We start from the raw sequence: 27240 nt of genomic DNA, 5'->3' as shown, positions 1-27240 counted from the left end.
CGTGGCCTAGGTGGGGGTTAGGGTGGGGATTGGCGCGAGAGTTGGCGCGAACATTTCCGACAGTGGGATTTTGATTCGAAGATGGAGGGGGCGATATTTTGTTTCAACAAAATATCGCCCCCCCCCCCGCCCCCTCCATCTTCGAATCAAAATCCCACTGTCGGAAATGTTCGCGCCAACTCTCGCGCCAATCCCCACCCTAACCCCCACCTAGGCCACGTCACCATCGACGGTATAAATGAACCGTCCCCTGGTCCCAGTCGTAGTAGTGAACTAGTGAGTGAACTAGAAGTGACTAGTGAGTGTAGTAGTGTCTGGGGGCTCGGGAGACTGAGACCTCGGAAGCCCTGAAGAAGACATCAGAGAGGATGTCGAAAGCTCGGCAAAATGGATATCGACGCGGTTCAACCCGGAAGACTGGTGAGTTTAATATTAATTTTTATAATAATATTAATCTTAGCTCTAAGTTTAATTGTACTAACCGCGGAAATCTTTCCGAACATATATATATATATATATATATATATATATATATATATATATATATATATATATATATATATATATATATATATATATATATATATATATATATATATATTTCCCGAATTTGCGACAATTTTGGATTAGGGATGAATCTTTGATTAGCGCCATTGTAAGTTTTGTTTTTAAATTTTGTTAATATTATTTATAATAACTGTTGATGTGAAGTAATAATACATATGTAATGTTTCTCTCTAAACCAGCAGCTGTAGAAATACTTCCTTTAAAAAGATTTTCACCTTTTAATATTTTTTTAGGAAAGAAAAGCCTCTCTTTCCATCCAGCGAGAAGATTCCTGTAAACGGCGTCCTTTTCAAATAATTTAGGAACCTTCTTGTGTTGCCGAGGAAATCTCCCTAAGATTTTTTTGATTTCTTTGTGGTTACCTCATCCACTCCCTCTTTTATTAACTTACTTACGACCCAGCTGTCCAACCAAACCAAGAGTGGCCATTCGCAAACGTTTAAGTTTGTTTGCTTACCCTATCTCTAGCCCAGTAATTGCTCAGTCCCCACTTTCAACCCCTTATAAGTGATACCAATGTGGTAGGCAAATTATACCGTCACAATGTTTAACAATTTGCTAAATTTTAGGTATAAAATAAATATATGTGTCATTAACCCGTTGTTCCTAGTTTTGCATATTTTGCTACTTTTTTTTTTTAATAAATAGTAGTCTTGTATAATGTTATAAAACGTAAATTTCTTTCACCTACTTGTTTAATAATTTTTTACTGAGACAAATACTACCGGGCTAAGGATAATTTATATTTAAAGTAGATATACAAAGTACTAAAATATCACTTTTAATTTTTATTAAAAAATACTTCGGAGTAAACTAGAACATTTTGTCAATTTAAATAGTTGTGGTTAGATTTACCATATGTCTGTTTAGAGTGTACCGTATTTGAGACATTGCGATTACGAGTTAAAGTTAGGATTTTTATAAATATATTTAACTTTGTATTTTGAAATGAAAAATTTTGTACTTAAAATAAAATAATTGTGGGAAACATTTTAATTTATTTATGTACGGTTTCCAACCATTTCCAAACTTTTTATCAAACCTAATTAAACTACAATCGGCATTCCTAATGATCATTAGGCTAATTTGCTTAATGTGTTTTGTGTTTAGGATCTTTGTAAGCGGTTATATTATATTTTACCTCTCTAGCACAACAGTTAAATAGTCTCATATTGATCTAAACTCAGTATATTGTAATTCAAACGTGTAGTTTCAAGTGACCGTCATGCCTAGACGTAAGGTGGATAATAATAAATTAATTAATTGTGTGCAAAAATACTTTACCATGCAAAGAGACATTAGTGGACCTTTAAAGTCATTAACGTGTGAAATGCGATACATATTAATGGCTTTAAAGGTCCACCATGGTCTCTTTCCATGGTAAAGAATTTTTGCACACAATTAATTAATTTATTAATATCCAACTTACGTCTAAGCATGACGGTCATTTGAAACTACACGTTTGAATTACAAAATACTGAGTTTATATCAATATGACAGACACTTAGATATATAATATGTCATATCAGGTGAAAAAGAATTAAAAATGCAAACGAAAAATGGCAAAATATATAGGGTGCTCCATATAAAAAACATAAGTTGGTATTATACTTTCGTAATGAGACCACCTAAAAAAATTTCTCGTACGCCTCTGAACGCTTCCATATTATATATCTATCAAAACCTTTAATAAAGTTTTTAAAATTTTTCTTAATAAAGGAGATATTTAACCCTCTGTTTTCAACATTTTTCAATATGTATCGCCCTGTATCTCGCTAATGTGGAGAGCGATTGAATCATGACATCTTAATTACTTTTTTTCTATCTTCTCTAGTTTTTCGTATACCTTGTAAAACATACCAATTTGGGACACCCTGTACAATTGCTTCTATGACTAATTTAATTGTTTATTGTTATCGTTCAAACAAACCTAATTTAACACACTAATAAACTTTTTAATAAATATAATAGTTCAAAATTTATGCGTTGTGTTCTAAAATTAAATTTATAATAAAATTTTGTATCATGATAACAATCTCAATTTCCAGGATCAGCAATAACTCAGTTATAGGGGGTTGTATAAAAATAACGACGTTATAAAAATAAAATCAAACAGGCTAAATTTACTCTGACCTGACTACTAAACGAAAATATAAATATAAAATTTCCCTGTGATTTTTATGACTCTAATATGAAAATAAAATTGTCTGTATTCCAGTATATTCCCGCAACATCATTGGTTTTATGTCTTAATATAGACGACATTGATTACAAAAGATTTAAAAAATATTTAGACAATGATTTTCGATAAGAAACTATATAATTACTTTATTATTTTCCTCAAAACGTCCCATTAACCACAATGTTAATGTATACGTGATGCAGTTTATAACTATATTACTGGCTAACGTGTTCCTCGATCGCAGAGATCTAATCTGCAAATTCTCCTCAGAACTGACTTCTCTTGCTTTCGCACATATCTTATAGGCAGATATAGGTAATAAGGTCGAAATGACCTTAATCCCATATTTATAAAATACTGTATTGGACTGTATAATTGGAATAGCCAACTGCACAGATGTTAGTAGGAAACGATATCTATTCAAAAACTTACACGAAAAGCACGATGTACAAATCCTCACGTTTATTGGTACCTTATCAAAAACCTTCCCAAACTTTTCCGGCTACAGTACGTATCACAGTCCTAAAAGCCTAATATCTTACGGGATTAGCATTTTCATACACAAAAACATCCTTACAAGACCTCACACGCCCCTGTACATACCCAACTTCCAAACATCGACTACTTCGCAGTAGACCTGCTTTATATAAAAACTACTACCACTGTAATTACCTTCTATAGATATCTAAGCGTACCTATTTCTGAACCTCTGATTAAGTATTTTTTTACAAACAACAGAGTCATTCTAATGGGCGACCTCAACGCCAGACATACACAATTCGGAAACTCCTCCACTAATCCTAGTGGCAGACATCTTGCAGGTCTCCTTGTAGATTTGCCTATCCACAGAATCAGCAACACTGAAGTTACGTTCTTTGGCCACAATGGTATGTCTATCAACAATCACATTTTATTCACTGAAATCATTATGGACAAATTCGAAGATAGCTGTATCATAGGTAACTCAATAGCGTCAGACCACCTTCCGCTGCTAGTCAAAACAGAAAGACCAATTGGGAACTCTATATCATACATAATCTCCATGAGTTAGGTAACTTCTCTTCAACAAATGAAGTTAACACAGACATCTCAAAAATTGGAAGTCTTCTACAATAAGCTTTAAACCTATCAATTCCATTAACAAAATACAAATAATATACTCCAATTCTTCTACAAAGAATCCTCGCTAAAATCCAAACTAAGCAGCAACTTGTAAGAGAGTATAAAAGATTTTGAGACCCTGTCATTAAAACAAAATATAACCGACTATCGGCAGAAAGCAGCCTAGGGGTTAACCTGTTGAAGCAATAAGAATGGATACAGGTGAAAACTGGAATGGACTATCGAGACAAAGCTAAAATCTTTAAAGACACACTTCAAGTTACCTTCATAATCCCTGAAAATCTCAACTTCAGACAAAGCTTCCGTATAGAAACCGAGTGAAACATACAACATCTTCTGGCATGACCAGAACTTCAAAGAAGTCCAAACTATCCCGAGATAGTAGCTTTAATAGACTCCAAAACCGTCAGGACGCTATGTAGCTTAGACAAAAACACAGTCCCTGGTCCAGAAGGCATACACAAGAGAAGCCTCAATTATATGACAGGTTTGGAGTAGTAGGTAGGCCTGTTAGTATGCATACACTATACCGTTACATTCGAGCCTTTGGACTGGTTTTATTCCGTTCACGACTAGTGCTTTCTTTGACTGCGGATCACTGTCATCAACGTTTGAATTGGTGCAGAGAACAGCAGCATTGGGTAGCAGAATGCCGTAATGTAGCGTTCAGCGATGAATCACGATTCTGTTTAGGAATGCATGATGATCGTAGGATGGTACGACGCCGCCGGGGAGAGCGACGAGATATCGGGTTTGCTGTTGGAAGGCATATACACAGGATAGCTGGAGTAATGATTTGGGGGACTATTGTCTGTGGTACCCAATCACCACTTGTGTTTCTTCTTGTTCTTAATATGCCATACACCAAAGTGCGTAGGCGACTATCTTATTACTAGAATTCTGTTCTTGGCGGCGTGACACAGCTCGCCTGTATTGTGTATTCCTGTCCATTCTTTAATATTCCTTAACCAGGATAATTGTTTGTGGCCGGCTCCTCTCCTACCTTCGATCTTCCCTTGTAGGATAAACTGTGGTATTTCATATTTTGCTCCTCTCAATATGTGCCCAAGGTAACCAATCTTGCGTTTTTTAATTAATTCAAAGAGTTCTCTTTCCACGCCGGCTCTCTTAGGGACGTCATCGTTTCGAACTCTATCCACCCAAGGTATGCGCATCATTCTTCTCAATGACCACATTTCAAATGCTTCAAGTTTGTTGATATATGTTTTTCAAGTCCACGTTTCCATGCCATAAAGCAAGATGGACCATATGTAGCACTTGACCATTCTGTAGCGTATTTCGAAATTTAGGTTTTGATTACATAGGAGCGGTCTGAATTTCACAAAAGCTTGTCTTGCCATTTGTATTCGGGTTTTTATCTCTTGTTGTGGATCCGATTGGTCATTGATTGTGGTGCCAAGGTATTTAAAAGTTTTCACGCGTCTTATGCAATGGTCACCTATGCATATTATCGGGTTTTCTGGAGGGTTTCTGCTAATGACCATATATTTCATTTTTAAAATGTTGATTTTGAGACCATATTTTTTACCTATGCTATTCACCCTATCAAGTAATAACTGCTGATCTTCCAAATTATCAGTTATAATCACTGTGTCGTCCGCATAGCGTAGGTTGCTAATTGGTATGCCGTTCACCTTAATGCCTAATTCCGTGTCTTCTAATGTTTTTCGGATTTCAAATTCATCTGTATATTGGTCTTGATCAATCCTCACCTTTGCCATTTGGTTCCAGTATAGATTCTGAATAATTCTGATCTCCTTCTGGTCAATGTTGGCCCTATGTAGTAGTTTCATCATGATATCATGTTTAACATTGTCAAATGCCTTCTCGTAGTCGATGAAGGTGAGGTAGACATCTTTTATGTCTATAGTCTCACTATGACAACTCATAGTTTAATCGAGGCAATATGTTAGCTGCGAGTTATGTTGATGATATCTTACAAACCACTTTACTGCCTTATCTCGACGGCCGTCGAGACGTCCTTTTTCAGCAAGACAACGCACATCCCCATATTGCTCGTCAAACTATGGACTTTCTCCAAGTAGCTGGTGTTAATGTTTTGCGTGGCCGCCCCGTGCTCCGGATTTAAGTCTTATCGAACATGTATGGGATATGCCAATGCCTAGACGTATACAGGAGTGTATTCAACTACGAGGTCGCCAAACACATTTTTTTTTTTTTTTTGATAACTTGTTAATAAAAATTCTCGACAACGTTATCGTTTCATTCTTGATGTAAATCTTCCATGTTGTCTAAAAATTAAGTTCAAGAAATTATTCCTTCTGGTTGTAACACTTCTAATGTCTTATTCGCGACACTTGGATAAAAAATATCCAATTTTTACCGTCGAGCTGATACAAATTTTATTAAACAGTGATTTCGCGCGCGAATTATGAATGTTCTTGGGAAAAACACTTTTTTAAAAACTGAACTTCACAATTTAAAACTTTTATTTCGACTGACAAAGATTTTAGTAACAACAATAATAATTTAAATCAGACTGAAAAATATTGATTTTAACATGGTGTTTTTATAATTTATTAATTGCTGATCTTGCTGTTCAATACGTCGCAATTTAGTCCAGAATGTTCAAGCGGTAGCCCCGTGTTGGAATCCACGTGGTGGAACTTACTGGATGGTAGCGGTCATTGTACTGTAACTACTCCATCCCCTGAAGAAGTTTTGTGAGGGACGAACAGAACTGTTGAGTTGTTGGGTTTTTTGTTGTTTGTTTTATACCTGTAACATATATAGAGGCAGATTATTGTAATAAAGATATATAAAGGAGTCATCCAAAAATGGTTATGGCTATGGTTCCATAATTTCGGATTAATTGTCTCTAGATGTTCATCTTCCTTAGAGAGTTCATACAGGGGATTTAATCGCTGTTTGAATATCTATGGTTCTTATTTTGGGAAGCATTAGCGGTTGCTCTGGGATGGTTGTCCTTGAATTTATGTAACTCTGGATTGGGGTTTTGAATTTGCATCTGGGCGGAAGATTGATGAGATAAGTTTCTTTTAGGGCCGAAATTTTTGTTGTAGAACATCGAGTTGTAATTTCGGTTGATTCGGGGACATGATTCTTTCAAATATTGAAAGGATTTTTTTTTTGTTTATGGGGAGACTTTATGAGGAGGAATGATTGTAGTAGAATTTGAGGTAGGTATAGGAAATAAATGATAATAAGTAAAGGAATTAAGATGTAGGACAAGAAAATGAAGAATAAATATAATACACGAAAAAGGTAATGGCTAAGTCCATTTTGAACTGCTGTGGTCTTTGCGTCGTACTGGTTTCAATTATGTCCAATTCTTCTTTTATTGGTAGTAGTTTGAAAAAGTATTTGAAGTCGTGTGTACTAGTATGAATCTTTGCTTGTCCCAGGTTGAGGGGAATTATTCCTGGGTTGTCTTTCAGGTCCTTGATCTTCTCTTCTTCTCTCATCGTCAGGCTGATCCTGTGCGGACGGTTTAGAATTAGTTTTTGATTTAGGTTGATGTTTTATGTTTTTCTTGTGAACTGTAGTTTTTGATGTTTTTACAGTCACTTCGTTATTTCTTTTTATATGTTTTGCGGAATATCGCGGAAGTAATTTATTTCTGGTAACTGTTTTTCGTGTATAGATTTTTGTGCTTGGTTTATACGTAATAGGGTCTTGTCTCGATTTATTTCTATTTTCGATGACTTTATTTTTATTCTCTTGTATTTGCTGGTTTACTTCCTTGTATAATTCCTTTGTTATCTCTCTATGATTTTGGATATAATTGTTCAGTATTACTTTCTGTATGTCAACGTCAAAGGGATCTTTTGCGTCGATATGTCCGTTTAATATGTCGATGGGTCTTAACTTCGTTGCTGAATGTATGGAATTATTGTACCCAATTATAGCGTATAGCATTTGGTCTTTAATCGAGAGCTTTGCTTTGGTGTTCCTTAGGATTCGAAGATGTTCGATTAACGTAGAATGAAATCTCTCAATCATCCCGTTGGATTGCGGATTCTCTGGTGTTGTATAGTGGATTGAGATTTTATGAGAGTCTACAAATTCTTGTATTACTCCATTTTTAAATTCCGTACCATTATCGGCTATTATCATTGTTGGGAGTCCATGATGTGTTATAAAAATCAATAGGGCGTTGAGTACATTGATTGCATTTCCTCCATTTATTGGGTAGGCTTGTCCATACTTCGAAAATGCGTCTATTATGGTTAGAAACTTCTGTCCATCAGCCTGGAATAAATCAATGTGAACTATTTCCAGTGGTTTAGTGGGAGTTGGTGTAACCATAAATTTTGGTTTGGGAGGAAGTCTGTCGTATTTATTTTCTTGACATATATCGCAAAAGTTTATGATATCTTCTATGTCCTTCTTCATATTAGGCCAGTAATATCGTTTTCTTATTTGACTTTCTGTTTCAGATATTCCTCTATGGTTCGTTTTTCCTTCATGATAGTTTTTTATAATCTCTTTTTGTTGTTCTTCTAGGTTAACATCTTCCAATAAAAGATTGCACTTTACTAAGTCATATGCGTTGTGTTTAAAAGTTTTCCTGATAATTTCGCAAATTTCTGCAAAAATTTCTTCTTCTACTTCAAATAAAATTGCATACTTCTTTTTCGGGTTGAGATGTTCCTTAAAAATTTTTATGGTATCAGCTTTTAACTGATCTTTCGACAGCTGGATATGATAACGTCTTTTATTCGGAAAGGTTTGTATAATTGCTGGAGGTCGTGGATTGTAGTTGACGATTTTGACTATAATTTGGTTATTGTAGAAGTTAAGTGGTTTTTCCGAAATAGGTATACCAAGAATTGGATTTTCTACTGCTGTATGTATTGTTTCATTTCCGTCTTCGTCCATGTTTTGATCTTCGTTTTCGACAGTATCTTCTGGGATGTTTTCTGGAATTAATTCTGTTGCTTTTTCTTCTACAATCTCGTCGATTATTCGATCTGCATCTGGATTATTAGTCGTTGACCATCCATCGTCTTCCATGTCTACTAAATCATCAAAGACTTCCTTAATTTGTGAATCGATGTCCTTAGTTTCCTTTGTGTGTATTTCGATTCGAGAGAGTGCGTCCGCATTTGTATTAGCTTTGCCTTTTTTGTAAATTACTTCATAGTCAAATTCTTCTAATTTTAATCTCCAACGTACTAGTTTGGAGTTGGGTTCCTTTAGGGAGAATAGATATTGCAAAGGACGGTGGTCTGAAAGTATTTTAAATTTTCTTCCAAATAGGTAAGGTCGAAAATACTTAGTTGCCCACACCATTGCTAACATTTCCTTTTCTATTGTAGAGTACTTGGTTTCGGTTTCATTTAGTGTCCTGGAAGCAAAGGCAATTGGTTTATCACTGCCAACTGGTCCTTGGGAAAGTACTGCACCGATAGCGAAGTTACTGGCATCTGTTGTGAGGTTAAACGGTTTGGAAAAATCTGGATATTGCAATAATGGCTCATTCATTAATAATTTTCTGCACGTTTCAAAGCATTCTAAGAATTCGGGTGTGTGTTCGATCTTTGCATCCTTTTTTAAGCATTTTGTTAGAGGTTTTGTGATTTTTGCGAAGTCTCGAATAAACTTCCTGTAATATCCCAGTAGTCCAAGAAATCCTCTTATTTCTTTCGCTGTTTTCGGTATTGGATATTTTTCTATTGCTTCAATTTTCGCTGGATTCGGTTTTATGCCTTCTTGTGTGACTACGTGTCCTAGAAAATTAACTTGTTTTTTTAAGAATTCGCATTTGTCGACTTGGATTTTTAGTCGGGCTTCTCTTAATCGTTGAAATACTTTTGTGAGATTTACTATGTGTTCCTGTAGTGATGTTGAATATACTATTACGTCGTCCATATAGACAAGGCATATTTCTCCTTGAAGTCCCTTCAATACGTTGTCCATCATACGTTGGAACGTGGACGGAGCGTTCTTAAGTCCAAAAGGCATTCTTAAATATTCATAGTGTCCATTTTCCACATTAAATGCTGTTTTGGGAATGTCTTCTTCAGCCATCTCGATTTGGTGAAATCCGCTTGCTAAGTCGAGGGTCGTAAAATATTGACATCTTCCCAATTTGTCCAAAATATCGCTAATGTGAGGAATTCTGTATCGGTCGTCAATTGTCTTCTCGTTGACCTTTCTATAATCTACTACTATTCTCCACTTTATTTTACCGGATGAATCTGGTTTCTTTGCCACGACCCAAATAGGCGAGGACCATGGCGATTGACTTGGTCGAATGATCCCTTGCTCTAACATTGAAGAGATTTGTTTCTTTACTTCTTCCTTGTGCACATACGGATACCGGTATGATTTCGTATATACAGGCTCTTCATCCTTGGTTCTGATGTGGTGTTTAACTTCGTTAGTAAAGCTGAGAGGAGTGTCTGGTTGGTGAAATATATCGGAGAATTTTCGGCATAGGTGGCGAACTTGTTCCTCTTCTTCTTCGTTAAGATGTTCGGTTTTAATTAAGTCGTCGATATCTTGTCTGTAGTCTGGTCCGGAGGTTGTTTCCATGGAATATATATGGAAATCTTGGATGTCTATTTGATTGCTTTCGAGTGGTTCCATAAGAGAAAGATGAATGGGTTCTGACGTGAAGTTGGCAATTTCGGTCCAGGCGAGGTGGTTCTCGGCGTTAGTAAGGGCTTCTCGTACTACGACGCCTTGTACTTTTTGGGTAGGAATAATGATGGTTCCTTTTTCTTCTTTGACAGGAATTTTCACTTGGCTAATAGAATTTGCTTCCAAATGAATGGAATAAAATTGTGTTTTATTTGTTTCATAATATTTAATGGGGATTGTAGAATCTTTTGTGACTAGAAGCGATTTAGGGAAGTTTAATTGGGCTTCGAAGAGTTTTAGATTGTCGAGGCCAATAAGACCATCGAAAGTTTTGTGAAACTTAAAGAGGTAGAATTTCATTTTGCTGTCAGAATTAAATTCTGAAAATGAAGGAATTTCGGCACAATATTTTTGGGAATAGTTTTGAAAAATTGATGTGACGACAAAGGGTTCATGTTTTATGTAACTTGGAAAATATGAAGAAGCTATTTCTGGGTTAAGAAATGACTTTGTGGATCCTGTATCGATTAAAAGTCGTAAAGAAGGCTTAGAGATTTCGATGTAGGGTAGCTCCTTCTTGTCGGGAAATGAATGAAGTTCAATTACGTTCCGATTGCTTCTGGTGGGTCCTCTCGAAAATTTACGTTTTCTTCGTATTCGGTTGGTTGATTTTCGTATGTATCTTGTAGAAAATTGTCGTATTCAGGTTCGTAGTAATCATTGTAGTTGGCATCCTCTTCTTGCTCATCTCCGTGGCATTGTATATTGTAAAGTTCTTCTACGGTGAATTTTGGCTGTGCTCGGTAATTTGGTGTAAAATTTTGACGGCCTCTGGTTGTGGTTTCTGATATTCCACTCATAGGTGTTGGTCTAGACTGTTTTGGCTGTCCGGGTTTGGGTGCCCATACATTTGACTGGTTCTGGGTCCTGAATGCTGGAGGGTTTGAATTTTGTCTAAATTGATCGAAGTTTTGTTGCCGATGTGGTTGCTGAAACTGATTCTGCGGATAGAATTGTCTCATTGGTTGCTGCCATCGTGGAGGTGCAAAATTTGTCTGTTGGTACAATGGTTTCTGGATCTGTACAGGCATCTGCTGTCTCTGAGGTCGGCGTTCTTGATAATTTTCGCTTCTTCCTGATGTTGAAGGTTGACTTATTTGATTTTTTTGAAGATATCGAACATTATTTTCTTCCTGTACGTACTGTATTGCCGTGGCTAAACTTCCTGGTCTCATTGCTCTGATAACAGAGCCCATTGGTTCTCGTAGGCCTGCTAAGAATGTTGTAAGAGCTTGTTGACGGAAAAATTCTTGTTTGCTCCTTTTAATATCGGCATTTATGGTATGTAATTCTAGGTAATTATTAATACAGCTTAAAAGTCCCATGATTTTTTCGTAAAAATGCATAATAGATTCTGTTGAGCCTTGTCTTAAATTTACTAGATCCCTTGTAAGCGAATTTTCGTCTCTCTGGTCTCCAAAATTTTGAATTAATGCGTTTTTTATTTCGTCCCAACTTTCGCATCCATATACAGATATAACTTCCTTGGCTCTACCTGTTAATTTACTGATAATACCATGAAGCAAAAATTTGTTTTGTATATTAGCTGCATTCAGTCTGTCATAATAATGGTTTAGAAGTATTGTAGAAACTTTAATAAATTCATGTAATTCATTTGGATTTCCGTCAAAATTTGGAAGAATGCATAAATTTTTAACGTCAAATTGTGGAACTGCCATATTTTAAAAGTTTTCAATATAATATATAGTCAATAGTCAAATCGGTATAGTAATTTTCAATAATCAATATATAAATATATAAATCTTAATCTACTTATTTTCTATCTATTAATCTCTATGTTTATTAATATATAGTATTTATTAAGCTATTCAATTTTGTCTAAATCTAACTCTAAAGTCAATCTAAGGACTTAGAGGAGATATTTTTAAATTACTTTAATCTTTGTGTTAATCTATTCAAATCTTTGTTTTATTTATCTTCTAATTTAGCTCTGATTCAATCTAAGGACTCAGAGGAGTCTGATTTATTAAAAATTCTTTCAAAATTTAATCTTCTTAATTCTAAGTAATAATAAAATCGCTTACAGGATAAAGACGATGCCGATGTGCATTCCTTTGCTCCTGAAGGCTTCTTCCAAATTCTAATTCTCTAATTCCCTCGGGTGAACTCTGCAGACGGTTTCCCTGGGGCTGGTTCTTGGAACAGTGGACAAACACTTAAAAGTGACGAGGATCTATAAAGACTCTTCCACTTCCGTACTGACTCTGCGCCAATTATGAATGTTCTTGGGAAAAACACTTTTTTAAAAACTGAACTTCACAATTTAAAACTTTTATTTCGACTGACAAAGATTTTAGTAACAACAATAATAATTTAAATCAGACTGAAAAATATTGATTTTAACATGGTGTTTTTATAATTTATTAATTGCTGATCTTGCTGTTCAATACGTCGCAATTTAGTCCAGAATGTTCAAGCGGTAGCCCCGTGTTGGAATCCACGTGGTGGAACTTACTGGATGGTAGCGGTCATTGTACTGTAACTCGCGTAACTAGCATTCAAAATCGACAGTCACTTCAAGCGTTCGTTCGTGAGAGAACGGTTCATTCTACACAAAAAATGCTAATAAACATTTTTGTTTAAAATTATCTCAGCTACATTTTTTTCTAGGGCGTACAGATTATTGGTAAAAATTTTAGGGGGAGCCCGGGGTAAAAGTGGTAAACTTGTTTGCATCTTTTTTGGGGTTACAAAATTAATATTCTCGGCAAAATTCAGGTTGTTCGTATGATTTTTAGAGGTTCAGTGGCATATTCGTCTCTGACGGCTGTAGTAGATATAGACAATACTTTTAAGCCATCAATCGCCACTCATAAATCTAAAGAATTCGAATAATTTGTTTGAACCAAATTTTAATTTGCTAAAATTCACCGTGAATAGGTCTGTTATTATGTTGTTATAGCTGGTTCGTTATAAAGGACCGCACATTGCCTATTTAAATGCTCGGAGAGCTATTAAAATATTGTGAACCGATATTATTTTGATTTACTTATTATTAAACGATGTATTCGATTTACACCTCGTACTAATAGTAAAGTAAGTTACATTTATTCACCTTCCCACTGTGTAACCTTCCCCAATTTCTTGCCAGAGTATAAGAATGTAGGGGTCAGTGAGTTTTTCAAATAAAATATTTAAAAATTTTCAATTAAAAATTTTAATTCATTAAAATCATCATCAGCATTTGGCTCTACAACTCTATGTGAGTCTTGGCCGCGTTTACTATTTCCTCCATCGTTGTCGGTCCTGAGCAGCTATTTCCCATTGCTGTATTCCCATTTTGCGTAGATCACTGGCGACTACGTCTTTCCATTTCTTTCTTGGGCGACCAACTGACCTTCTGCCATCGGGCCTTTCCCAGAATGGCGTTCAGCAGTCTTTCGTCACTCAACCTTAGTACGTGGCCCGCCTATCTTATTCGGTTTGCTTTAATGTAGCGTACTATGTTTTCATCTCCATATACTGTCTGGAGTTCATCATTGTGTCTTCTTCTCCATTCTCCTGTTGTCTCTTCTCTGCAAGGCCCATAGATAGTCCGCAGTATCTTTCTTTCCAGTACTAGTAATTTTGTCGTTTCCCGCTGGTTCAGAGTACATGTCTCGCTTCCATTCGTATTTTCGTATTTTTTAATTACTATGTTATATTTTTAGATATATTTCAATCCAAAAGTACAACAAATAAATAAATTTCAAATAGTGGCTTTATACCGAATATTAAGTTTAGTATTATATTTAATAAAGGTCTGTTTACCAGTTCCTTTTATTACAGAATCCTACAGTATAATATCGTTTTCCCGATATTTTTCCTTTTTATTTTGCACTACGATCTCCAACTGTCTCGTACAGTCGAATTTCATTTTCAGCGGAGCGCATCTAAAACGGTATTGAGCAAGTTCACATAAGTATTCCGCTTTGAAGTTTCCAAATTCTTATCCTGGTATTATATAGAATCTCCGATCTCTTCTGAACCATCACATCCCAGGAAGTTTTCCACTACATTATTTCAGTACATAGACAAGACGCTCAGGGTTGGATTAGGTTGGAACGATATGACAACACTTTAGCGAAGTAATGACGTGTTACGAACTTTTTGTTGTAATGGGTCTTTTACTTAGTTTGGAAGTACCAATATCAGTCGTGAAAGTTAACGAAATGGCTGCGGATAAAATAAAAAGTTTTGGTATTTTTCTGAAGCTTTTTCCTTTTGGTACAATTTACCATTTTTACTAGGAATAAGACAGAATTTGATTTTAACCCTTTCAGTCATGAATTATAAATATATTAGATTACAAATTTTTGCTTTAGGATATATTTTATACATTTTTTAAAATTTTTAGTCGCAAATATAACTTTGTAGAAAGTGCATTTTTCGAAATATTTGAACTAAAATATTTGTCGACATATGTATTGTGAATCAACAATATGAGTCGATGGTAAAATGAAAATGTCACACGATGAGTCCTTTTATTTAAAAATATTTATAACAAATCTGGTAACGATAATACAATTTGTATCAATTGTTTTTTTTTTATATAAACATAAGTGTATGTTACATTTAGCGCATTTACATCTAGAAGCAAAGTCTTTTCCATCATGTCCTAATAAATGATCTATTTTACCCAAACGTACTGCAGTAATTAGTCTAAATTCGAAATTTTTTGAGGTAGAAAAACGCGATGAGTGTAGTGTAAGGAGGACTTCTGCAATATAAGCTTCTGCAATATAAGTACTCTGAAGAAATCTTTAGGGAGGCTTTGGATGACAGACAAGAGGGAGTAAGACTAGGTGGAGAAGTAATCAACAATATTAGATACGCTGACGATACAGCCATTCTTGCAGAAAATTTACAAGATCTCCAAACATTACTAAATCTAGTCAGTGAAGCAAGTTATCGGAGAGGCCTAAAAATCAACATTTCAAAGACAAAGTGGATGGCAGTTGGAAAGATCAATATAGATCAAGGTCTGATTTCTCTTAATGGAGAGGAGATCGAAAGGGTAAATCATTTCAAATACCTTGGCAGCTGGTTAAATGTAAATTGTGACTCTGATGAAGAGATAATAACCAGGATCGAAATATCACGTAAGGCTTTTATGACCTGGAAACCAGTTTTATGCAACAGAAACCTGTCGATGAATATTCGTAAGAAGGTTCTGAAATGTTATGTGTGGTCCATCCTATTGTATGGTTGTGAGACATGGACGTTAAAAACCACAATGCTAAACAAGTTAGAAGCATTCGAATTGTGGTGCTATAGACGAATCCTAAAGATATCGTGGGTTTCGCACACTTCCAATGAAGATGTTCTTCAAATGATCAATTCAGAACGTCTGCTCATAAACACCATAAAGAGGAGAAAAACAGAATACTTCGGCCATATAATTAGAGGACCTAAATACCATCTACTTCGCCTTATAATACAAGAAAAAGTGGAAGGAAAGAGATGGATTGGTCGAAAGAAACTTTCATGGCTGCGTAATATTAGACAATGGTGTGGTTCCACAGTAGAAGAATTATTTCGCGCAGCAGCCGACAGAGAAAGGTTTCAGGAAATTGTAAACATGATGACGGCCAACGTCTGAATACGGACACGGCACCCAAAGAAGAAGAATATAAGTACGAAAATGCTATAAGTCCATTATTGCTATTTTTGAATTACCTAATCGAGTAGCTCTATTTTTGTACTCTAACCAGGCTTTTTACACAGGTCAAGTCTATAGCGTGTGTAAAAATCCTAAGGGTCCACTTCTTTGAGAAAATGAGGGTGGTATTAATAGTTATTAGAAAGTCTAATTGATCGACTCCTCCCATGAGAGCCTTGTAAAGCCGAATTACATCAGGTCTGGAACTTTTTATATAATTGTTATTAATTCTGTCCCACCATTTACATAAACCTTTATATCTAAGGCTTACAAAATTTGAGGCCATAATAATAGCTTTATTATCTTACCATTTGGTCTTTATGACTTTTCCATCCATAAGTAGCTTTAAGAGGAGAATTGATCTCCGAAGAGTCGATCTGGGTTCATACTCCTACCGTATAGCAAAAATAATAATTTTACATTAAATAAGTAGGTAAAATGGAATGGAAAAATCAAATTCCAAAATAAGGTAATATTCAGAGTTATTCTTTCATGTTAAAAGATGTAGCATATGAGAATTCATCTGTAAGAAAGTCCGATCTGGCCCGATCTCCTCCACCGTCGCTTAAAAACAGAACAAACCAGGCTGAGATATATTCCAATTAGCAAGACTTTCATTCTTCCAAAAAGATATTTTGTTTTTTTAAAAGCAAATTGATCATTACCTCCAGATGCCACTTTTAATATTTTTATTTTGTTACAGGTACCTAACGTCTTTACTTTTTAATATGCACACCACCAAAAAGTTTGGTAAGTTAAAATTAAAATGTTCAAAACCTTTTCATTTTATTCATTACAGAAATTTGAAGATTGCAATATTAATATATAATTTATTATAGGTATACTTATATTCAATTTATTATGTAGAATGAAACTTCAAATTCAAGCGCGCTAAAAAATTTGCAGTATCTCAGTTTTCATGGCACGCAGAATCTTGATTTTTTTAAATTGATAGATCGATAAAATATTAAGAACTGTGCTATTTTCACCTCACAGAAAATTTGGAAAGTCCCGAAAAAATCAATTTGTTAAATATTTCCATAAAAAAGATCAATTTTACTATTATTCCATACAATATATTTAAATTTAAATTTTAATGTTTAATTTAATATATATTTAATGTATGTAATGTAATGTTAAATTTAATGTATATCACATCAATATATAAAGATAATTATTAATTTTTCTTGTAAAGTACAGAAAGATTCGTTTCAAAATTTATTTGAAATATTTGTAAAATGTAAAATTTGAAATTTCTTCTTCTATGGTTCTTTCTTCTGGTTCACCTACTTTCCTACTAAGTTGATGTGGGGTATTAACAAACAAATGTACTATTACAAATTAATAGTACTTAATTAACAGAACTATTCCTTCGGTAACTCTGGCGAGAAAATGGACTTTTCCTCATTGGTGCAAATAATTATTAAAATTTAAATGGTTGCAATAAACAATCACAAAACAATTTATAGGTTTAGGTAAAACTAGGTAAAAACTTACCGCTGGGTCTAATTACCAGGGTTTGCACTACAAAACAACGAACGAAATCAATTTAATATGCGTGCATGGGTTCCCGTGCCGGGTTGCGTCCTTTCTTTTCAACGACTGGTGCTCTTCTCTTAAAGGGACGCATTCCACGAGCCCGATGGCGGTACTTATAGGGATCGTAGGAATACAGGGAGGACAAATGTATTGATTAATTTATACAACCATATTCAAATTTAAACATTCTCCCCCCTTTAAAGGCCATAAGGTCTTTAAAAAACAAAACGAATTCCAAATACTATAATTACTTAAACAACTAAAACGATAATTAATACAAACAATTCCTATACAAATCTTACACAAATATTCAAAACTTAAACTACAATAAAAAAATTAAAATTAAAATGGTGGTTTCGTCGCGGTTATATTGACAAAAGTCGAACAAAACAAGATTAATAAAAACGTTGTAAAGCGGCCAAAAAAGCTTCCGCTGTCAAATCACTAGCTAATTCAAGATTTAAAGCCTTAGTACCGCAACATACAAATAGACACAAACAGGCCTTTTGAGTTCTAACTCCCCTGTAACGAGACATGGTTATCGAAAACGGTCCACCATAATCTAACCCACAAATCGAAAAGGGTTTGATGGCACCGAGACGAAATTTAGGCAAATTACCCATAGGGGGTTGTAAGTTTTTAGGAGATTGTTTCCAACATCTAATACATTTGGACAATACTGAATTAACGGCTTGTTTATAAGACATTATCCAAAACCTTTGACTAACCAAAAACTGAGTACTCTTAAATCCATCATGTAAATACTTCTCATGATAATGACGAACTAGAAGAGTAGTAAGGCGAGATTTTTTTGGTAACAAAATCGGGTGTTTTGCTTCATACGATAACGAAGACTGAGATAGACGACCACCTACTCTTAAACACTGAGTACTATCATCTAAAAATACTCCCAACTTACGAAATGATTTTGGAAAAGAATTTGATTGAAGATGTTCTTCAAAATACTTTTCTTGTGTAAATCTGACAAGAATAATCAACGAGTCTTTTAATTCTACGAAAGTCAAGGGTCCTGACCGTTTCGACCTTTCATAACGAGAGTTGTGCGCGAATCGCAACATAAAAGCCAAAATTCTTTGGATCGAGGTAAAGGACAATTTATTTTTCAGCAAACAAGACAGAAAATGTTCCTCACGGGTGGAAACAAACACTAAAGCTTTCTTTATCTCTTCCAAAGAGGATTTTTCCTGCAATGAGGGAGGAACCTCTGGAAAAATTAATGGAATATTATACAAAAACGAAGGACCTGTTAACCAGTCTAATTTTGATAGAAAAGCTGCCGGCAGCATGCCTCGCGAAGGCGCATCGGCTGCATTATTTCGAGATTCGATATAATGCCAAGAATAATTTTGACTATGGGACTGGATATACGAAATGCGATTTGCGACGAAAGTTTTGAATCTCGAGTGGGAGCTTTTAATCCAGTGCAATACGATTTGAGAATCTAGCCAAGCATATAAATTTTGAAATATTATATGCTTCCACGACTCTAACACAAACGACATAAGTTTTACCAAATGAACAGCAGCTAACAATTCTAATCTAGGTATAGTAATCTGTTTTATAGGAGCTACTTTCGATTTGGCACACAGTAAATTAACTTGAACTAGGTTACGAGTATCAATACTACGAATATAAACGACACAAGCATATCCCTTTTCACTAGCATCGGCAAATCCATGAAGCTCTAAGATGGGACATGAGGAAATATTCAAAAAACGAGGAATTTTGAACTGTGAAATAAGAGATAGTCCGCTCTTATATTGTTCCCAAACCCGAATTATTTCCGAAGGAGGACGATCATCCCATTTAAGACCGGTTGCCCAAAGTTGTTGGATTAAATGTTTAATAAAAAAGGTAATAGGTGTTAAGTAACCACAAGGATCATAAATTCGAGCTAATTCGGACAAAAACGATCTTTTAGTACAATGGACGTCTTGCAATTTGACTGAAAATTGAAAGACGTCGGACTGTGCAATCCACTTCAAACCAAGGATTTTTAATGAAGGACCATTTGCTTCTGGATCAAAATTAATGGAGTGAGGATTAATATGGGATTCAGGAAACTGCGACAACAATTTGGGTTCATTCGAACACCATTTCCGTAACTCAAAGCCTCCTAACTTTAACAAAGCGACTAATTCGTCAACTAAAGTTTGTGCTTCTTCGAGAGTCGAAGCACCAAAAACAAAATCATCAATATACGAAGCATGACGAATAAGCGAGACGGCTTTAGGAAAACGAGAGCCTTCGTCTAATGCTAATTGTTGGAGAGTTCTTAAAGCGAGATACGGCGAAGATACTATTCCAAAAGTAACAGTTAATAAACGATATTCCTGAATTTCCTCAGCGCTAGAAAATCTCCATAACACGCGTTGATAATCCGTGTGTTCAGGAGCGACTAAAATATTACGATACATCTGACGAATGTCCGCACACAGCGCAAAACGATTAAGTCTAAAATTCAACAACAGCGAGACTATGTTCTGTTGCAGCTTAGGACCGACCAGTAAATAGTCGTTTAAAGATTTACCGCGACTGGGACTTTTCTGAGACGCATTATATACAACTCGAATTTTACTTGAAACACTATCTGGTTTCACAACGCAATGATGTGGAATATAATACTTTCCCCTTTTCTTTTCGGCATTAGAGACTAACTGCATATGACCTAAATCAAGATACTCCTGCATATGAAAAGAATATTCTTTTTTCAAACTTGGTTGACGAGATAAGCGTCGTTCTAATGATAGCAATCTATTTAAAGCAATATCATAGCTATCTTGCAAACAAGGCGGCGATTCACGAAAAGGCAAAGATACAACATATTTACCCGAGACGTTCCGATTATGCGTTTCCAGATAAATGTTCTCACACAGAACGTCTTCTGGTTCTGAAACTGGCTTTTCCGGTACGTTTTCCAGTTCCCAAAATTTCGTTAACGAAGAATTTAGTGGGTCTTCAATATTTGAAAGACAAACAAGCGAAGTCGACGAAAGGTTAGGTGTGCTAGTAGGTCCTAACAAAATATAACCAAAAACGGTATTTAGGGCATCTGGTTGTCCCGCTTTACCTTCAATTTTACCTTCTAACAACACCTTCGAAAATATGCTACAACCAATTAACAAATCTATAGATTGACTACAGTTAAATTCGGGATCGGCTAACTTCAAATTTTTAATATAATTCCACGTCGATATGTCAATTTTGGTGCTCGGCAAATCCGAGCAAACCCGATCTGTAATAATAGCCTCCAAGTGAAACACCGGTGACTCCTGATGACGAGGTTGGATAGAAAAACTTATTTGACCTTGATTCAGTTTCGTTTGCATCGAATTGAGTCCGTTAACTTCAAATGAACAAGGAGTTTTAGGCCAACCTAATCTACTGGCAGCTTTACGACTAATGAACGAACTCATTGAACCTGAATCTAGCAGACATCTCAAGGGCTGTTTACACCCCTTACTATCAATCGCGTGAACTAAAACGGTACCGAGCAAAATTTCCTTTTTTGTCTCGTTTTTCTTCCCTACAAAACTAGCAGCACAATGTGATATTTCAGGCGAATTTTGTTCGACTCCCGATGCCCCTGGATTATTAGTATTTTCTATGGACGACTGACTATTGGAACGATTTCTATCAAAGTGTAACAAACTATTGTGAAGGTGACTATTACATTTACTACATTTAAAGGCCTTTGGACACGACTTGACAGAATGATTAGCCTGATTAAGACACCTAAAACACGAGGAAGATTCTTTACAAAATTGGTATCTTTCTTTTGGAGATTTTTTCAAAAATAACGAGCATTGGTTTAGAAAATGACTTTGTTTACATAAAGCACAACATATTGACGACGAATTTGTAACAAAGAATGAACTACTATTATGCCTTGACACATTAGAATGTTTATAATTACACTTTGGCTCCGTATAAGTTGGGGCCTGCAATGTTTTCTTAGATTCACTTACGCTACTATTTAAATTATCGTAAGCAATGTACTGAGTTTCAATAAACTCTACCAGTTTTTGAAATGACGGGATTTTATTCGATTTATTTTCTAACTCAAATAACTTTACTGAATCCGCGTCTAGTTTCGACAAAAGTAAATTAAACATAATAAAATCCCAATGTTCTGTCGGAAGACCTAATGTTTTCAATGCGGCTAAATTTTCTAAAAACGTATCTACTAATTTAGCCAGATTTTTCGAATTAACTACCGATATTTTCTGTACGCCCAAGATCGCATCCCAATGCGCGGTCGCACAACGACGAACATTTGTGTAGCGTTTAACAATTAGATCGTAAGCAATTTGATAATTATCGCTATTTATTGACAAATTACGAATCAAACTAAGTGGAGTCCCTTCTAAACATCCTTTCAAATACTTAAACTTTTCTACGTCTGCTAGGCCTGCGTTATTATGTACAACCGAATTATATAAGTCTAAAAACGAACTAAACTTCTTAAAATCACCCTTAAATTTAGGCAGCTCTATTTTAGGCAAGCGAATATTTGATTGTGGAACTACTACTGATCTAAACGGTTCTGGAGTTTCAAATTGTGGCTCAGATAATTCCGCACTAAATAGTTTTATTTTATAAAATTGTTCCAAAAATAATTCCCGAACATTTTCTTCAACCCTCGTATCCGCGTCTGGTACAGAAAGAATATTACTAATAATATTAGTGTGATGTTTTAAGAACTCTTCGCGAATCGAATCTAAATCCTCTAGTCTAATTTTAAATAAAGGGCGAATAGAAACGTCTGAAAGGGCCTTAAAACCTAAATCGAAAATTAACTGAATATCATTTAAAGCAGTTTTTCTTAAAAATTTGAGCTTCCTATTCTTTTCTTCAAGTTTTTCCATTTTAAATTTTTAACAAGTTCCAATAATATTATACAAACGAAAGTGTACAAAAATGTGGTCTAAAACCCCGAAATTACCGATTTGTAATTCGATACTTTATTACAACGACGATAATTCCCTTCTAAAAAGTCCCATATGGTCGACTTTACAAAAAGGTCATAAATTATTCTCGAGCCACGACAAGAGACGCAAACTTAAGATAAGAACCCTCAAAACGATAAAAAATACGACGAGACGAAACCAACCATTCAAATTTAAATATAACAAAAAATATTTTTTCAATAAATGAGTTCAAATCCGGCTAGATAGGCCAATGTGGGGTATTAACAAACAAATGTACTATTACAAATTAATAGTACTTAATTAACAGAACTATTCCTTCGGTAACTCTGGCGAGAAAATGGACTTTTCCTCATTGGTGCAAATAATTATTAAAATTTAAATGGTTGCAATAAACAATCACAAAACAATTTATAGGTTTAGGTAAAACTAGGTAAAAACTTACCGCTGGGTCTAATTACCAGGGTTTGCACTACAAAACAACGAACGAAATCAATTTAATATGCGTGCATGGGTTCCCGTGCCGGGTTGCGTCCTTTCTTTTCAACGACTGGTGCTCTTCTCTTAAAGGGACGCATTCCACGAGCCCGATGGCGGTACTTATAGGGATCGTAGGAATACAGGGAGGACAAATGTATTGATTAATTTATACAACCATATTCAAATTTAAACAGTTGATCTTTGCCCAGAGAAAACTATTTTTAATCGAAATTGAAGTTACCAATCTGCTGCGGCTTTTTCCCTTTCAAATCTCGTACCGAATTCCATGTGCTTATTTTTTTTAAATTCCAAACTTGGTTCCAAAAGCATGACACTCCAAGAAACTAAATAGCTTGCCCCTCCTTCCTATTCTTCTCTATCCTCATTTCGTCCTATTATACAAGCAAAATATCTTTCGGTTTCTTCTTTACAAAAAATCTTCGTCGTCCTAACTAATTTGAATTCACCGATACCGAAATCTATCGTTTTGGTTACATAGAAAACCAATTTATCCTTTTTAATTTTTAACAAGCCAGAAATGCTTTTTTGAGGCTTCGTAAGTTTCCGACTGATCGCAAATTGGACTTCAACCTCCGATACAAGATGCTTAAGTGTTACGTGTGGCCTGTTCTCTTGTACGGAATGGAAGCATGGACGTTAAAGGCCAGTTCCATTGACAAACTTGAAGTGTTTGAAATGTGGTGCCTGCGTCGAATACTTAGAATATCATGGACGGACAGGGTCAGAAATGAGGAAGTACTCAGAAGAGCGGGCTTACAGGATAGGGAACTTTTTAGTTATGTAAAAAGTAAGAAGACTGCATACTTGGGACACATAATACGAGGTGAAAGATATACTTTTCAGCAACTGATACACGAAGGAAAGATAGAGGGTAGGAGAGGTCTGGGACGTAAACAAATGTCATGGCTGCGCAACATTCGATAATGGACATGAATCCACAGCTATGAAATGCTTCGCAATGCTGCTAAAAACCGAATTATTTAATCCTGACTATTTAACATCTCTACATTTGGATGCACTTGAAAACTCCACCATAACACTGAATAATAAGTCCATTGAAAGAGTGAGTAAATTTAAATACCTGGGATCGTGGCTTTTTGAAGACTGGGCATCGGACAGGGAAGTAAAATGTCGCATTGAGCAAGCTCGACAAGCTTTCGTAAATTTCAAGAAGGTACTGACTTGTTCAGAATTCGATCTTCAACTGAGACTAAGGTTTACTAAGTGCTACGTGTGGTCAGTGCTGCTATATGGCGTAGAGGGCTGGACACTCAAAACGAGGGTATAAACAGATTAGAAGCTTTCGAAATGTGGCTCTATCGCCGTATCCTAAAAATACCATGGACAGCGAAAATCACAAATATAGATGTCTTTAAAAGAATAAACCGAACGCCAACTTTTCGAAACCATCAATAAAAGGAAAACGGCGTATCTAGGTCACATCATGCGAAATGAAAAATACCAGTTCCTCCAACTTATAATCGAGGGTAAAATTGAAGGCAAGAGAGGAATGGGGCGCAAGAAAATGTCCTGGCTCCGAAACATAAGGCAATGGACAGGGATTAACGACATACAATCTCTGATACATATTGCAAGAAATAGAGAATTAATGGAAAATGTGATCGCTAACATCCATTAGTGGATTTGCATCTGAAGAAGAAGAATTTAACATCTCACCTGACAAGACGTGTCATGTACGGTGGACGCCTACGCAGAAATGCACGGCACATTAGGAAGAAGAGGAATTTTTAATATTTATTGTTTCGTAAAATTCTTATACCTTCAAAAAAAAAGAGGTTAATCTTTGTAAATGGGTATATTTTATAAAAACCCTTAAAAGGGCTACATTAAAAACACGAACGTTTTCGGAACAACAGTTCCATCATCAGGTTAATAATACCTAAAATAAGTATAAACCATTTAATTAAAGCAAACGTGGTTTAAAATTTTGACTAAGGTTAAAAAAGCAAAATGGTTATACTTACAGGTTACCATGACTGAGCCACCAAAATATTAGGGTAAAACCATGGACGTATAAACATAGATGGACCCAGCAATAAGATACCTTAAACACACACTGTTTTGAAGCTTCGATATTCCTGGACAAGAGGGTAAAGGGGAGTAAAACGGGTATCGATAGACTGTGATACTTCCTCAATGAGCATAAGCGTGCTTGAATTTTTACTCGCGGGGATAATTATTCAGACGTTAATAATTGGAAGTAGTAATAATGTATAAAAACACGTTTTTATAGAAAAAATAAAATACAATTTTATTTGCTTTAAAATTAATACAATAAAATATAGTTGAGCTCAAGTTAATTTTTTAATAGGTATCAAATAATCCTACGATAAAAAAAAACAATTAAAAAATATACATTTGTCAACTTTAAGTACATACCTATATTTATTGATAATGTGTTAAAACATATTTTTTCAAATTGTGACAAATTTGTTTTAATACAATATGAATAGATTCCTCGTAGTAAGGGTTTCTGCTACAAAATTATTTATTGATCATTCCAATGCTCTTGCTGGCATTTGACATAAAATTATTTGCAAATATACCTACTTATTAAAAAGTAGGCGTGAAAATGTATAAATTATTGGAAAGCTATTTACCGAACAGAAATATTAAAGTAAAAATGGTAAATAGACATAATAGAAGATGTTGGTATAGAAATAAATTTTTATTGATTGCGAAATAAAACAGTCTTAGTAAGAACGCTTCTTATGCGCACGGTGTTAGCATCTAAAGTAGTCCTCGTTTCATGATGAATTCCAATTTTAAAATATTTCTCAAGAACCAATTTTAAAAGTTGCATAGAGTGACCATCGATTGCATCTTCATCATACATATGGTCACCAAAATGCTCATAGATTGATTTTGCGACATTTTTTATGATTTTATTAATCAAAATATTCATAAGGTTTTTAACTCGTCTGTTGTAGATATTTATAGTTTTATTAAAAAATCTGAAATATTTTTCAGCTTCCTTACAAGTTTAAATAACCAAAAAGAATGCTTTTGAAAGGTTTTTATACTGTTTTCTCTGTTGAAGTTTAGAGTAAGTTTCATCATTAATCAATATTATTTGGAAACCTACATAGAAAAATAAATGAGTTTTATTCATTTCACTAATTTATTGTTAATTCATGAGAAATATTAAATTAAAAAGCTACTAAACAGATCTTTTTAATCAGATGATGTCTACTTACAATTTAAAAATATCTATACTAATTTCATGAACTAATATCTTGTTCAATACATTAATTGATATGAATAAACCCAATGGTACGCCTATGAAAGACATATTTTAAAATGTAAACACACAGGCCTCCTCAGTTCGTCATCTTAAATAATGTAAACAAACAGTACGTAGTACGTACAAATTAAATGAGACATTGGGATGTAAACATTTCGTTTTTTTTGCAAATGTAAAACTGTAGCACCATTATTATAATTTATTTATTTCACTATTTACAAATATCACTTAAAATACAGCCAAAATATCGAAAAACAACTTTTCCTCATCTTGGGTAAAAAGTAAATAAACATGGGTAAAAAGTAAATAAACATGGACATGACATGGAACAGCATTTGAAGTTTGACGTAGAGCCATAAGACAGAGAAATGTAAACACCGTTGCCATTAATATATAGGTTTCAGTGCTTCTGCATATAAAATAATTGGTTGATATCTGTTATACGCTATTATTAAATGATATGCACACTATGTGCACACTTGATGTTTTAATTACAATTAAATATATTAATATAAGTAATAAATTATTATTTTGGTTTGATAGCACCTGTAGAGTATAAAATAAATATAGTAATATTTTCAGCGATACGTGAATAAGATATTTTAATAAAAAAATGTGACAACATTTGAAGGTGCTGAGAATGTGACCTAGTCAAATAATTTTGGCTTCACATTTTTATGTAAATAACTGAGTCCATCTGTGTTTATACGTCCATGGGTAAAACCCTTTAAAATATATAATGTTACCAAAGATTGTACATGATGTTGTTAATATTATTTGATGTTTAATATTTTAATTAAAT

The 27240-nt window shown here is 34.7% G+C and overlaps 1 protein-coding gene across 1 annotated transcript in view; it reads left to right on the top strand.

The window, feature by feature from the left end:
* LOC140437661 (neuroglobin-like) overlaps nt 1-27240 on the top strand; it is a 256036-nt gene that overhangs the window by 30994 nt on the left and 197802 nt on the right. Inside the window, exon 2 of the mRNA XM_072527296.1 lies at nt 16888-16934. The gene's annotated coding sequence lies outside the window, so the exon portion shown is untranslated. The remainder of the gene's footprint in view (nt 1-16887; nt 16935-27240) is intronic.

This window comes from Diabrotica undecimpunctata, chromosome 3, assembly GCF_040954645.1.
Source record: "Diabrotica undecimpunctata isolate CICGRU chromosome 3, icDiaUnde3, whole genome shotgun sequence".
NCBI lineage: Eukaryota > Metazoa > Arthropoda > Insecta > Coleoptera > Chrysomelidae > Diabrotica > Diabrotica undecimpunctata.
This window is presented reverse-complemented; position numbering and strand designations above follow the sequence as displayed.